We start from the raw sequence: 16,639 nt of genomic DNA on the forward strand, positions 1-16,639 counted from the left end.
TCAACTCATTTTATTGATGAGAAAACTTATTGATGAGAGTTAAAGGACTTGTCTGGATCATACAATCATTGTCATGAACTCATGAAGGTGAGTCTTCTGGCAAGCTGTGGGCCTCATGCATCATACCACCTAGTTTGCTCCTTTTGGAGATTGTTTTAACTTAACTTCTTTATCTTGGTGGTCCTGAGCATTTGCACTAGAGTTTAGAAGTAATTTTCCCAAGCTGATTTAAAAGAAAAAAAAAATTGGGCTTTAGAAGTTTAGCTTATCAGCAGATTTAAAATTAATTATGGATTTTAAGACTAGTTTGTATAAATGCAAGTTTGGTGAAGCAAATGAATGAAAGTACTGAAGTTCATTTATAGACTTTATGAAATTATTTACAAATTAGTTAAAATACTCTAAAATCTATCTAAGACTCAAGTGAAAGAACATTTCTTTTAAAGAAGGGTAGGTCTCCAGAAAATCATGGAGTAATGAGAGATCTTCAGGAACATAGCATTCTGCAGGATTTAGGTTTTTCATTTTTTTAACTAATGTTTTCTGCATCTGAAGGTTTCCTTGCAAAATAGCAAGAGTTTCAAAGGGAAAAATGCACCAGTTGTGCAGAAAAGAGAAGATACAGCCTTTTAATTTTTCTAATTATGAGTGGAAAGAAGTGCAGAGGCCCAAATCTGTAGACAAACTTCTATCTTTTCTTTCTCTAAGATTCACCAGCACAGATGGCTGATAAGCCAAAGATAGCTGGATGTAATCTTGATCCTAAATAAGGGTATGTGATTTCTCCAGTTACTTTCAGTGTCCAAATATGCATTTCTTATTAACTTCAACAGAATCTATATTTGAAGGAAGTATGAAGTTTAAAACATATATGTTATATAAAAGTTATACATACATATATGCACATACACATGAATTTATGTATGCATATGTGCACATATACAAATAAACTTGTATATAGACTATATATACATATATTCAATATTCATATATTATATGTGTGTATATATATACACACACACATACTTTTAGGATGGATTTGATGAATATTTTTTTAAAATATGAACTGATTCATATGTTTCTAGGTCAAATAATAGAATCTGGGCATAGAACCTGAGTCTCCAGTGAGACTCTTAAGCTTCACTTGTCTTGGCAGTCAGACAGAGTTCAATATTGGGAATTCTTAATGATAGCTTATCTTTATGGCTCATGTCTTGCTTGTGTTTTGTCTCTGTCTTCCACTGGGAAATTCTAAATTTAATCCATTACTAGTTAAGATATTCAAGTCAACTCATCTGCTATGAATTGAGCTATCAAAAAGCATTTTTAAAATAAAGCATATTTGCAATAATGCAATAAAAATTTACTATGAAGACAATAAAAACCACTTGCCACAGAATCTTCTAACATAGGGGGAAAAACAAAAATAAAAATCTCATGTTAAATGAAAGCAAGGTTCCTATGTATTAGTGTTCTTGGAGAAGCTCATTGAATTTAATTGAGTACCATTCAATTCAATATTTATTGTATATACATCAAATCTTGCTTAAGAGAAGGGTGAGATCTCAAAGTGAACAAGCTCTCAAGGGGGGGGGCAGGAAAGAACAGAATGAAAAGGCTAAAAGGATGAATACATTTTGCCTTATTCACAATTTTATTGAAAATGACAAATTTGGCTATGTCTATGATAAGTCACTCTTAAACTAAGTGTACTGTAGATTCTAAGTTTAATGCATAATGCTTTTTTCTTTCAACTTCTGCCCAAAAAGGAAAAAAAGGATAGAAAAGGAAACATCATAACACGTATTTTGGTAATTTCTATTCTAGGATCTGTAAAAATAGCAATGAATTGTGTCTAATAAAAGGCATAAGGGTCAGGATTTGTGCATATTTCTTCATTTGTACTGTTATGTTTTCTTTTGACTAAAATTTTTCATTTTGACAGTAACAAACAGGAATCAGGTGACTCGGCTACATCATAAACAGGTCATGAAAAATATTTACAAATACAATGTCACATAAAAATGTCACAGAAAACTTCATTATGATTATTTAGAATGTTATTTTCCTAAGTAAATCTGATATATGCTGTTCAAATATCGTAACGTGACATAGAATGCCATCTATCAATAAACTTCAAAGGTCATTAAAATGTTATGTATGGAAACATAACATTATTATATCTATATCAAGGGGAAGAAACATTAAAAGACTAATGAGCTGACATTTTCAAAAAGGAGAGACAGCTTTTTAAAAAAGAGAGATAAATATTCTTAGAGACACAATAGTGTTGTCTGGCTTTTCTAGGACAAATCCCAGTCACTTGTCATGTCAAAATGAAAGAAATGGGGATTTCTTTGCCATTTGTATTTCTTAAAATGACCAGAAAGAAGAGTTACTGGGTATAAATGGATGAATTTGCATCTGTTTCTATTTCAGTGGTTAAAGAAAGGAAGCTTATTACTGCATTCTGGTTTAGTTGACTTTCAGTGGGTAATTAAAAATTTGAAAATGGGGCAGGTACGTGATGCAAAGGATAGAGCACTGACCATGGAGTCAGGAGGACCTGACTTCAATCTGGTATCAGACACTTCCAAGTTTTGTGACCCTGAGCAAGTCACTTAATCCCAGTTGTCTTCCCTCACTCCAAAAAACAAAACATTGAAACCTACCAATATTTCAGTTGGGAGAGTCAGTTTACTCAATTTCCTCATTCATCCCTGGGAGAAAAAATGTTGCCCATATAATAATTAGTGATAATTACCTGATTGAAAGAAGGGTCCTTCTCAAATGCTGCCTGTAAATCCAAAAGATTTAGGTATATATATATACATATATATATATATGTATATATGTATACACACACACACACACACACACACACACACACATACATATATATATATATATATATATATATGAACCCAACGTCTTGCTGGCCACAGCAACCCAATCAGTGATCCTGTAGTTCTTTGAGATTTTTAAAGTCACCGTAATTCATCATACAGTCATATTTTGAGATAAATAATTGAAACATTGTTAAAATAGATGTAATTCAAAATGGTCAATCAAAATATTTCAGTCTTCTTAATTAAAAGTTAAATAGGAATGATCATATAGAAGTCTTCAATTGTATTTCAACTAAACATTCTCTTGCAGAACATGACATATTTCTTCTATTCTATCTTATAGACAATGGTCTCAGAGTTTCCCTACAGGCAAAATGCCAAGGAAAGTATAAAAAGGAGAAACTAAAATGCATTAACTTTCTCCTAGATCCTTTGGGTTCAATGTTTATTTTCATGACTAATAGTTGCTACATCCCAATCCAAACTCAGTTGTATCTTACCTGATTGGTAGATTAAACAAGTCTAATATATCATTTATACAATGTATGTAAACTTTAAAATTTAAAGAAAATTAAAATATTCTCCCTTTAGAATGCCTCATTAGCCAGAGGTGAAAGTTGAGGTATTGCAAATTATATTAGAAAGAGCTAGGATACTGAATAATAGTTTTGATTCTGCCTTCAATTAGATCTGTGGTATTTCATTTGTACCTTACCCTATTGGGGCTTTCATTCTTTCAACCATAAGGTAAAGGAGTGGCACTAGATAATTTATAGGAACTTTCTAATTATGATATTTTATGTTTTAAACATAACCAGTAACAGAATTTTCAACAACTGCCTCAGGATTACCCTAACTTAAAATTAAACTAAAAATTTAAACCTAAAACTAAAAATTGAATGATAAATAGTTCATCAAGTAGGTCGAAGGAACTTTCAAAAATTTTTACAAATGAAAAATGAATATCAAAACAATCATAAATAAGACACCTGACAATGCCAAGATATGAAGGTTTACCTTCCCATTCACACAAAGGAACTGATAAATGGATACATGAAGGACAATCATCTAATGACTAAGTATAAAATCAGAAAGAAAATAGACTTCAGAAAATTTTTCAAGAAATACTGACAAGGAGGGGTTGGGTGTGGTTTTATTACCTACCAATGAAAGATAAGAAAAATGAAGACCTAATTTTTAAAAATTGTGAAGAAACGTGAAAATTGAATAGATAGAGATCTTTAGTGGAGAACATATATTTTCTTGGGGAGTAGTTAAAACAAACCTTTTTTAATCAAAGAAAAATCTTCTCCCTTCTCACAAGTCATACTTAAGATCTAGCTTTCTCTGAAATTAGTGAAAGCTCTAGAATAGGTCAATAAAATAAATGTGACTTGGTTTCCAAACTACAGAATAGGGGTTAGGATCACTATAGATCTAACACAAGGAAAAGATCAATATGTTCAAAAGCATGAAAATGGCTTCACATCAAAATAAGACATAAGTTTCTCAGTATTATTATTTATTACATCATAAGACAATATTTTTTATCACATTATATTCAAGTATCAATATTTGTTTAACAATGCTGGGACTGATAAAAATCTGCTTTGTTTATAACTCTTTGTGTTACTTAAAAAAAAAAGAAAGAATTGTTGTATGGGTTGAGAAGGATCCCCTTGCATTGGGGGGAACCTCTCTGGAAGACTTATGGAAAGGCATAGTTAATAACTCTGTAAGCTAAAATTGGCTAATGGGATTATAATCTGCACAGATGGATGGAATATTCTCACTGATGAAATTATAGATCCTTAAAAAGATCAAAATGTATTTTAAATAAAACACATTTATTGAAATGAAATGCAGTTGTTGAAATGAATTCATAAATTGATTTTCATAACTTTTTACAGAAAAATCTAGAATAATATTGAACATAGGAATCTTTTTCATATATATTATTAAAATCAATTATTTTTTCCATTATTAAAAATTCAGATTGAAATTTTTGATGAATGTGCATAGTTTACTCCTTTTATTCTGCAATCCGATCACTATAATCAATGCTTATTGTTCCCGTTAAAGAGCAGTCTCTCACCAATTTTGATTTATTTGACAGATTTCAAGTATAGCATCTGAATAATGCAGTTGTTGCCTTGACTTGGTATTGCTATATAAAGCATCAAGGTTTCATTATCTTCCTGTTTGAAATAAGGGTTCAATATGCCATGATTACCATTCTTTCTGTTTTCCAGTCAATTCTTCATAAGAACAGGCAATAAGCTTATTTTTTTCCCAGAGTCAGTGTGATTTATAGACACAATAGTTATTGAGTTATTAAAAGCAAGACTGGAAATCTTGGGAAGAAAATACTTCTGGAATGTGAGCCACTCAAAACAATAACTGCTTCCAAATGAAGCCAACATTTCTCTAATTTTTTTGCTTCCACCTTAATTGCTCAATAGAATAATAACTCAAGGCTCTCAAAGAAAGCCTCAGGCACAAACACTGTACTTTTGTCATACTCTTTTCAGTGCCTTGAGCCAAGTTTTATGATCAAAGGTTGCTTTTGGTTTTTGGTTTCATCTAGGTTGGTTTTGTTTTAGCAGATCAACTCAATTATAGGAATATGCTATCCTGGTTAATCCTGGATAGAGGGTACACACACACACACACACACACACACACACACACACACACACACACAAACTCTCATGTAGACTACAGTCTCCATGTTAGGAACCTTAGTTGTTGGTGAATAGGAGAACAAGACTTTGGAATTACTTCTTTATCCCTGAATATATATATATGCCTCTCTTCATATATAAAGGCAATAGAAAGTTCTATAGAAATGTTGTTTTTTACCCTCATAGTTGGTTAGCCAAGTGGAAAGTTAGCTCTGCAGAGAGGTGGGAGGAAGCAATGAAATATATTGGCTGGCATCAAAATTCCAATTTCAGAGGGGGTGTGATATCAAAAGGATAGAAAGAAAACTTGTGCTGCAAAAAAAAGCCAAAATTATGAATTAGGAAGAATGGTAGAAAGAAGACATTTTCTCCAAATCAAGCTATAATATTTGGAAAAGAAATTTTCTGTCATTGATTGTGATGCCCTATTTAATTTTTCCTAAATCCTTTAAACTCACTGCCCAATAATCTAAAATGTATGTCAGACTATATCTTGTTTTCCTCTGCTACTTTACCATGAACTTAAAGGTGGAGTATTATTTCCCTCCAAAGATCTGGTGACAATTCCAACTGTAGTTTCCTCTACTTTTTGAAGAATTAAATTATGTTTCATTAGAGCAGGTCAAGACTTCATTGGTTGATTTGCTTTTGACAGGGAAAGTAAGAGTTCTAATGGATATCTGGATAAAAGAAATCCTTGATTTCTAATCTATCATGTTTCACTGCAAAACTTGGGGCAACTAGGTGGCACAGTGGAAAGAGCATTGATCTTTGAGTCAGGAAAACCTGAGTTCAAATGTGATCTCAGACGCCTGTATCTGTGTTGCTGTGTGACCTTGGGCTAGTCACAACACCATTGTCTCACAAAAACAATAAAATTTTCTGTTACATTTACCAAACTCATCTACTTTCTTTTTAAGTCCAAGAAATTATTGGGTATTTCTACAGAAATATTATCTTTATTTCTCTTCTATTGAATTTTACACAAATGCTTTTTACCAGGCTTCCTCTTTCTAGTTCCTAGATTTTTCTTCTTTGAGTTAAGTACTGTATTTCCCCATGTATAAGATGTACCCATTTCCAAAAAAAATATGGTTTCTAAAAACTGAGAATGTCTTATATAGTGGTTGTAGATTTTTTTACTTGCATTTACCACTTTTTTCATGCTTATGGTCTTTGTGCCCATTGTTTTGCATTTGTTCCCAGTATAATAGGTTATGTTTTGCCATGTTCTGCCCAGAAATGACTCAAAAAAAGATTTTTTTTGCAGTGCTGAATTCAAGTTTAAAGTGATCCACTTTGCAAAAGTGAACTGAAATCATACTGTTAAACATAAATTTGGTCCTCCTCCACCTGAGAAAACAATCAGAGACTGGCTACAGGAAGAAGAAACCCTACTGAAAACGTCCTGGCAGAACAAGGCCATGAGAGGCTAGTCAGTCAAATGGACTGATATGGAGAGGGAACTGAAGAAATGGGAAGAGCAAAGGGTAGTTGGAATTCCTATGTCCACAAAGATGGTTCAGTAGGAGGCAAGAAGAATTGCTGCTAAAATTGCTGCTAAAAAAGTGGCTGATTTCAAAGGAAACAATTGGTCCTTCAGGTGTATGAAATGGAATGAACTAAGCATGTGTCCACACACCAGACTTGCCCAAAGATGCTTGAAAGCTATGAACACAAGGTCCTTGAATTTCATGATTAATAAAACTTGAGTTAAATAATTTATGTAATACTTTTTTTTTCAAATTTCAGGCCCCAAAATTAAAGTGCATATTATACATGGGGAGGTATGGTATAACCTTTAAATGCAAATTTGTATTATATCTGACCCTCCCTTTCTCTGTTGTATTCATTTTGAATATAATAGAATTTAGAGCCTAGGGAAAAATCATTAAGTCCATTCAAAAAATTTTTGTGAAACCTCAGCAATCCAATTAGTGTTTTTGTATTAGAATTTCTAAGATCTTCCTTGTTAACCACACTACAATAATTTGTAGCCTCATCTGAAGTCATGGATTTTAGCTTGACAGATTATCCATAGACAAGAGTCCATCACTGGTAGGTTTCAGATTATGGACAAGAAATACATAGATAATGTTATCATAACCTTCTATTCATTCTTCAAATATGCTTTTCCTTTTGGATATCCACACCTTCAATTATTGGTGGTGATGTAAACAATACTTATATTTTTAAGAAACTATGGTTCTTGCCCAATGCTACATGATGCATAACAATGTCTTCTAGATTGCTTTTTATATTATTTTCCAAGTGAAATAAGAGAGATGAGTAGTAGTCATAAGGTTTGACAACTCTTGATTGATGACCTCTCCCCCATGATGACTATAAGGTCACTGCATAATTCCTTCAGAAAAATTTCTTATATTTATGAAGATTAAATTCTTCTTCCCCAACTTCTACTCTTAGATGAAGAGATTTTTATTGTTGTTGTTCTTGTTTCAATCTAAGTGTTCAGAGGCCCTCCTTTCTCTGAGTTTCATTTCTCTTCTTACCAACTTTTTGACATAATTCAGATTTCCCCTTTCCCTTTTAAGCATTTTTAACTTAAAGTCATTCTTCTCTTTTTCTTTTTTCTATTTATGTTTTAAAAAGTTTAAAATTTTTAAAAATTGAGTTCCAAATTATCTCCCTTTCTTTCTCATCTCATCTTCCTTAAGAAGGAAAGCAATTTGATTTAGATTATACATGTGCAGTCATTTCCATATTAATAATTTATAAAAGAAAATAGACAAAAATAAGAAAAATAAAATTTTTAAATGTATGTTTTATCTATATTAAGATTCTATCAGTTCTTTCTCTGAAGATGAAAAATATTGTATGGTTTAGTATAGCTAAATCATTCACCATCTGTATTTCTATTACAATGTACAATATTCTCCTGATTCTGCTCACTTCACTTTGCATCAGTTCATATAAGTCTTTCCAGGATTTTCTGAACCCATTTTCCTTATGATTTCTTAGAGCATAATGGTATTGATGCAGAGAATTATCAATGTAGCAGAAACAAATTCTGTAATCTTCAATGCTGTTAAATTTTGTTAAAGGAAGGAAGGCTCTTTGCTCTTGAGAGGTAAATTGACTCCTATTGTTTCACTGTTTAATGTAAAATTTGTATCATCTCCTCATTTCCAACCCCCCAGCTTCCAACCTTCTACCTGGTGTTGGTCAGATAAAGGGTAGAGGGATTTCCCCTTTTGCCCTCAGTGACCAGATAAGAGATAGGGTTATAAAAAACTAAACTGGACTTCCCCTTGACTGTTCCTTACCCTGCCTCCCCACCCCCTTGCCCCCCTCTTGCGCTCTCTCTCTCTCTCTCTCTCTCTCTCTCTCTCTCTCTCTCTCTCTCTCTCTCTCTCTCTCGCTGTCTCTCTCTCTTTCTTTCTGTTTCTCTCTGTGTCTGCTGTCTCTCTCTCTCTCTCTCTCTCTCTCTCTCTCTCTCTCTCTCTCTCTGTCTCTCTCTCTCTCTGTCTGTGTCTCTCTCTCTCTCTGTCTGTCTCTCTCTCTCTCTCTCTCTCTCTCTCTCCCTCATTCTCTCTCTCACCTAGCAACCTCATCTAGGCATTTGTTATTCACTTCCTGACCTAAAGTGCCTTGTTGCTTCTCCAAGAAGTAGAGGAAAGATTTTTATAAACTGTTTACCTTACTATATTTTATGATAAAATCCAGAGCAGTTTTAAAATCCCAGAGAGCATATGAATTCCTTCATTATGCAGTAACCCTCAATTTCTTTCTTTAATTGTTGAACCCAGAAATTCCATCATCAATGGTATTCCATCACAATTATATCAATAACTTGTTCAGCCCTTCCTCAATTGGTTGACATCCCTCAATTTAATTTTTTTTTGCCACCACAAAAAGAGGTGGTATAAATATTTTTAATAGATAGACCCTTTTCTCATAAAAAAAAAAAATATTTCTTTGGGATATAGGTCCAGAAGCAGTATTACTGAATCAAAGGGTAATAGTTTTTATAGCCCTTTGGGCATGGTTCCAAATTGTTCTTATGAATATTTGGATCAGTTCACAAATCCACCAACAGGGCATTAGTGTCCTAATTTTTCTACATTCTCACTAACATTTGTCATTTTTCTTTTCTATGATAATAGTCAATTTAATGGATATGAGCTGGAACCTCAGAATTATTTTAATTTGCTTTTCTCTCATCAATAGTTCTCTTCTTTCAAGGAAAACTTATTCTCCTTAATAACTTATAATTTCTCTACCTATTGTACCTTCCATTCAAGGACAGAAACCAAACAAAGCACACTCTCTGTATCTCATGGAAAAACATTCACTTGCCCTCCACTCTTGCTGAGAAGTGAAATATTAAGTCAGTAATTCTTATTAAAAAAAAATTCCTATGACTAAATGCTGTGGTAATTCATCCAACTGACACCTCTGCTAACTTAGCTAGGGGCTTAATGCTTGGCAGCTCCTGAATAAGAGTTTACTAACTTATTGTACTTCTCTTTTTTAAAAAAAATTTTAATGGTGCTTGAAAGCTCAACTGATGAGAAATAAGCAATTTTCTTCCAAAAATACAGTGAAAAAGGAAGTTGCCCCCCTACTGTTCTTTTTGATGAAGAAATAGGATTGAGTAGAGAAGCAGAAATGAATGAAGCAAAATTTAGCTACCACTTTCTATTACAGATGAAAAATACAGGGAAGGATAGTTAGCAGAATGGAAGACAGACAGGAGGGGAAAAAAAGATCTTGACAAACCAGAACATTAGGGTGATTCAAAAAGAGATGAAATTTAGCAGGTATATATTTGAGGGTTTTTAAAATCAAGTTTACTATTCAAGATAATGAACAAGTGAATAGAGAATTATTTATCTAAAAAAGATCTGAGAGTTTTAGAGGTCTGCAAGTTCAATATGAGAAACAGTGTAGTTGGGGAACTCTGGACACAGCACTATATTCCTCTACTTTTTGGTCACTCCTCGAAAGCCACTCATGTGCAATGATTGCTGTCTTAGTTACTTCTTGGGGACGGTCCCTGTGGCATGCACATTGTAGAATGCCTGGAACCAGGTGCTAAATCCCTCCTGAAGCAACATCCTTGCCTCACCCACTGGAAAGATGCTTGAGCAGACTCCTTCCCAGGGGGAGCTCTCTTTACTCCTGAGCTCCCAGGAGCTCTGTATTTCTCCTGAACTCTGCTCTTGTTTTCTCTAAGCTTCTTTTTTTTTTCCTTTTCCCTTTTAACTCTCTCAGCTATAACTTCCAATATGGCCCCAACTCCATGCAACTGGATCTATGTTGATCTAAGCTTCTCTTCTTTCCTTTATTTCCTTTTTAAGAACTTTTAACTTTTTTAACCTCAACTTCTGCTAATCAGCCTGTCCTTTAAGAACCTCACTATCTTACTGCTTCTCCAAAGAACTTAATATGTGAACTTTTTGTAGTCACCCAGGAACTTTATGTGGTAACTTAAAAACTTTGAGCAACCTGTGATTAAAATCTGTCCCTTTTCTTACTCTCACCCCCAAATGAATCCCTGTAAATCCCATCTTTAAATTCCCCTTTTCTGAACCCCATTTCAATAATCTTCAAAAAGATTTGGACCTGGAAGTGAAAGGGGCCATATCTCAAGGACGTCCTTTCATCCTCTCTCTCTTATCTCTCTTTTATATATGAAGAAACTGGAGCACAGGGAGTTTAAGTGACTTGCTCAAGATCATATAGGTGTTTTAGAAGTGAGGTTTTTAATCCAAGTTATCTGATTCTTGGAGATGAACATGGCAAAAACACTCTTTTGCCAAAACATCTTTGCCAAGAAAATCCTGGATATGATCATGAAGAGTTGGGCATGACTGAAAATGACTGAGTAAACATATTTTAATTCTCAAGGTCATCATCCTTTCTATCAATTGCATCCAAAAAACCCCAATTGGTCCAGGACTCAATAAAAGTATGTCTTCAAGGGGGAAAAAGAGGTACTCTACTATTGTCTAACCACATATGGAGAAATGCATTTGGTTTTGAGCACTGAAATTTAAGAATGGCACATTGATAAGTATGTACAGAAGAGGGGAAATTAGATGATATACTACTTTAAGTCCTTGCCAAGTAGGTAACAGTTAAAGGAATTGGGGATGTTCAGCCTGAAGAAAAAAAGATTCCACAGAGATATGATAGTTGTCTTCTTGTTATCAGAAAGACTGTCTTATGTCATATGGAAGAGGCTTGGTCCACTTGGCCCTAGAAAACAAATTTAGGAGTATCAGTGGATAGAAATGATAAAGTTGCAATTTCAAGTTCAAAGTCAGTATGTCACCCTAGCACTTTAAAACTATATAAAAAAAAGAATGGACTGCTTCAGGAGGTCATAGTTTCTCTTATTTTTGACATCTTCAAGAAAATATTAGATGACTACTTGTCATATATTTTACAATGGCTGATCTGTTTTAAGGGTTGAATTTTACAGCCACCACAGTTCCTCCCAACTCTAAATTCTGTGCCTGTCATTTTTCTGTGCCTAGTTCTTCTATGCTCTCTCATTTTTCCTGTGCCCCCACTCTTCTATCCTCTCACAATGATAAATATTTTAGAAATTGGAATGGAAAAAAATCATAGGAAAGATTCCAGGAAGCATTAATTTGCTTCTCCAGGAATTTGCTGAGAAACTTAACATTCTTATTCAGGAACAGTTCCTATTAGACATGATTTCTTTCAACAGCTGTTCATGTACCTCACCACTCCCACAACCCTTGAAATGCAATATTGTGAAATTTCAGAGGAATGAAAATCATTAAAACATCATCTTTAGGGGATACATATCTCTTTGACAAGGCCATTCTGGCCTATGTTACAGAGCACCAGATCTTCCTATGTCTTGAGACTTAGGTAATAAATCCTTTCCTCCTCTACCCCATTTATTCATTAATTCATTTATTCTGTCATTATTTTCTTTTCCTCCAAAAATAGGACAATTTACTGCTTTGTCATATGTAGTTTTTATTCATGATTTCTTGATATATATAGGTCTGGTAAACCTGGTTTTGATAAATCCCATTGGGATTCAAATGGAACTCCTTGACTATGCCTTTAAATTCAAATCATTTTGACTCTAAATAATTGATCAGTAATCAATTCAGTCTAAGTCTCATTGCTCATTGTTTCAGTTTTGATGACTCAGACTGAGGTATAAATAGCAATTATTTCTATTCTGGTCTGAAACCCTGAGGGTTTTCCCTTTCCCAAATATGTTCTTTTGGGAAGTCTAACTAAACCATCTTTTGCTTCAATTCTTACTTAAGTTTTAATTATTGAATGAGTGTTGCTTCAGACAAACAAAATTCTGGTAAATGCCTTAGCTTAAAAAGACCAGGGTCTCCCTCTATATCCTGGGCCATCTTCAGGTGTCCTGATCTATGCCTTGCCACTGGACTGCACTGCCCTGCCTCACTTAAATCCAATTCACTTTCAGGTCAAGACAGTGCCTTCTGATGTCATTGGTCCTCTTTAAGAACTAAGGACAAGGGGTGGCTAGGTGGTGTAGTGGATAAAGCACTGGTCCTGGAGTCAGGAGTACCTGGGTTCAAATCCGGTCTCAGACACTTAATAATTACCTAGCTGTGTGGCCTTGGGCAAGTCACTTAACCCCATTTGCCTTGCAAAAACCTAAAGAAAAAAAAGAACTAAGGACAAACAACAACAGAGTTGTTCAATAAATCTTCATCGAGTACCTATTTTGTACAGTCTCTTTATGGAATCTGTAGTCTAGTAGGATCATAAATATAATATATTATGCTGTAAAATTTTGTTAATTGTGGAAGGCTGTTTGCTCCAGACCTCTGTTGTTTGTATCCTGTCTCCCCATTCCTCCTTTACCCAGCTTCCTGTTCCCAGTTACTTGACCTTACCCAAGACATGCATCAGTATACACAGAATAAATATAAAGTTAGTAAACACGAAAAATACATGACAGGAAATGACATGTTGAATTTAGAAGTCACACACCTTGGGACAGGAAGAACCAGTATGTATCTTCCCATTGGAGAAAACCTGACCCAAGTGCTAGATCTACCCTCCCCAAGTGCCATCCCTTGTCCAACCTTCTACAGAAGTGTATTTAAGTGTAGCATCTTCTTGATGCTATCTTTCACCTTTGCAGGATGTCTAAATCTCTCTTTATTTCCTGGGTCATATGCTCCCATGCTAGGGCCCTGATGGTTTACCATGGACCCTCATGCTATGTGGCAGGGGTTCTCTCTCTCTCTCTCTCTCCCTCCCCCCCATCTATCTCTCTGTCTCTCTCTGTCTACCAAACAACCACGCCTAGCCTTTTGTTATTCACCCTGTCCTAAAGAGCTTGTTGACTCTTTGAGGAAAATTTTAACCTGTTTACTTTGTAATAATTTGTAATAAAATTCTGAGCAGTTTTAAAATCTCAGAGAGCACATGAATTCCTTTGTCTTCCAGTAATCCTCGATTTCCCGGTTACCCTAAAAATCCCAATGGTAACATTTGTACATCTTAAAATTAGAAATATGGCTTTGTACTGTCTGTTGTTCCTAGAATGTACTCATTCCTTATCTTCTCCTCATAAACTATATCTTCCTTCTAGATTTAATTCAAGTACCACTTTCAATATAAAGCCTTTCCTGATTCATACTATTGGTCTGAAGTTTAAGTATTTTTGTATTTACTAACTTTATATTTATTCTGTGTATACTGATGCATGTCCTTTTTTTGTTTCTGCAGGTCAAATGTAAGTTTCTTGAGAGTCTAGAATGCTTCATTTCTATATACACAGAGTGATACTTAATAAATACTCATTAATAGATTGATATGCTGTATACCATCTCATCATAGGAATGATTGGGAAGAGGAGAAGAGAGAGGGAAGACAAATATGTTTAAACTTTGTGTTAGAAAGGATCTATATCCTAACAATTTCCAAACCCTGAAAATTTCTACAGAAAATTTTATACAAACATATGATCATAAATACATTTTTCTTCCTTCCTGTGTCAAGGTCAATTCCTTGGAATATTTACAAGGGATAATAATTATAAAGTGGTTTGCATAGTGAGCATTATAGCAATGTATGTATTATATAAATGTTACTTATAGTAGCAATTCTAGAAATTATTATTATTATTTGTTATCCAACTATATGAACCCATTAGTTAGCTAGGTGATGCAGTGGATAAGTTTTAAGTTCAGAGACAGCCTCACTTATTTACTACTTGTGTAACCTTGAGCAAGTCATTTAACCTCTGTTTGCCTCAGTTTCTTCAATTGTAAAGTGGTGATAACACTAGTACCTACCTCCCAGATTGTTGTAGGGATCATATGGGATATTTGGAAAGCACTTAGCAGTTTCTTATATATGATAGGTGTTTGAAAAAGCCTTGTTTTCTCTTTCCATTATCTCATTACATGAGGCATATCCCATAGAGACAAGAATCATAGGGAATGAGAAGATCTGAAACATATCTAACATCATTGTATTGTTACTCCTTGTGGATCCACTGATAGCCCAAGCTTGAGGTTTTACTACCCATAGAGTTGTTATTTACACACCAAGGTATTATAATATATATTAAGAATATATCAGGTTTAACTTCATTGACACCTCTAAGCAATGATACACCTAAGCAAAGGTAAATAAATAATGTTTAGCAACTATCTCTCTAAAACTTTTAGTTTAATGATTCTCTCATGATACACTATTAAGTTTAATCTGTATTATTAGCATTTTCCATCAATTTCCTAAGTCTTAACAATCAGCAAAACAATAAATCAAGCTCTAATTTGTAACAATCACATTTTCCAAAATGTAAATGCTTAGGTTAACATTTTAGCTTTAGTTAAATTTAAATTGCATCAGTTAGATGGCATGATGGATAAAGCATTGAGCCTGGAGTCACAAAGACTCATTTACTTGAGTTCAAATCCAGTCTCAGACACTTAATAGCTGAGTGACTCTGGAAAGTCATTTTACTGTGTACCTCAATTTCCTATCTGTAAAATGAGCTGGAGAAGGAAATGGCAAACAGTTTCATAATCTTGCCAAGCAAACCCCAAACAGGGTCAAGAAAAGTCAGACACAACAGAAATGACTGAGAAACAACAGCAAAAAATATAATTGTACTTTGAAATTTTAATTCAGTATTTAGGAAATGTTCCAAGTTGGATCCAGTAGTCTTGTGTAAAATGAGTATGGTACTATATAATCTTTAGGATGCCTTTAAACTCTAAAATCTATGAATTCTGGGCTTTGTAATAGTGATCTTAAGCAATATAATCTTGAAGAAGGGGTTAGGTTCAGGGCCAAGAGAACTTCCTCTCATTCTCATTACTTACATGACACTCCACAAATAGCACAATCTCTGTGAGCCTCAGTTTCCTCATATATAAAATGAAAATAATTTTTTTCAACTCTAGATTCTATTATTTTACTGCTGTATTATGAGATTATCTCTCCCTCTCAATCTCATATGTGTGTATAGTTATGTATATACTCAAATATACATACATATTATGTACATATATCTCAGGCATGGCTAGATATACATACATAGAGATATATATGTATGTATGTATATATATATATATATGTATATTATGTGTGCATATAGAGACAGACAGAGATGGATTTTTGTCCTTCATTTTCAAAGAAGACCACAACATCAGGGAAGTGATACCATGACAAGCATGTCAGTTGAATTTGAGTGAATTTGAGTGTTAATTCACCCACCTTACTTTCTCCTCCAGAGTCATCTGGCCAGATATGAACCAGGACAACTGAAGGCGGCCTGATTTTGAAAAATGTGAAGCAATCAGGATTAAGTGACTTGTCCCAGGTTACACAGCTAGTAAGGCAAGTGTCTGAGGCCAGATTCAAGTCTTCCTACCTCCAAGGACAGGGCTCTATCCACTGGGAATAAAGAAAGAGTCAGAGACATACACATCTAGACATGGATAAAGACAAACAGGGAGACAGTAGCAGCAGGGGATAAAGAATTGAGTCATTTCTGTCATGTGCTGAAGCACATCAGTTTTGTGACCCTAGGGAAATCACAAAGAGTAGCTAGCTAGATGAACAGATGAATGGATAGATAAATGATAGAGA

Source organism: Macrotis lagotis, chromosome X (assembly GCF_037893015.1).
Source record: "Macrotis lagotis isolate mMagLag1 chromosome X, bilby.v1.9.chrom.fasta, whole genome shotgun sequence".
NCBI lineage: Eukaryota > Metazoa > Chordata > Mammalia > Peramelemorphia > Peramelidae > Macrotis > Macrotis lagotis.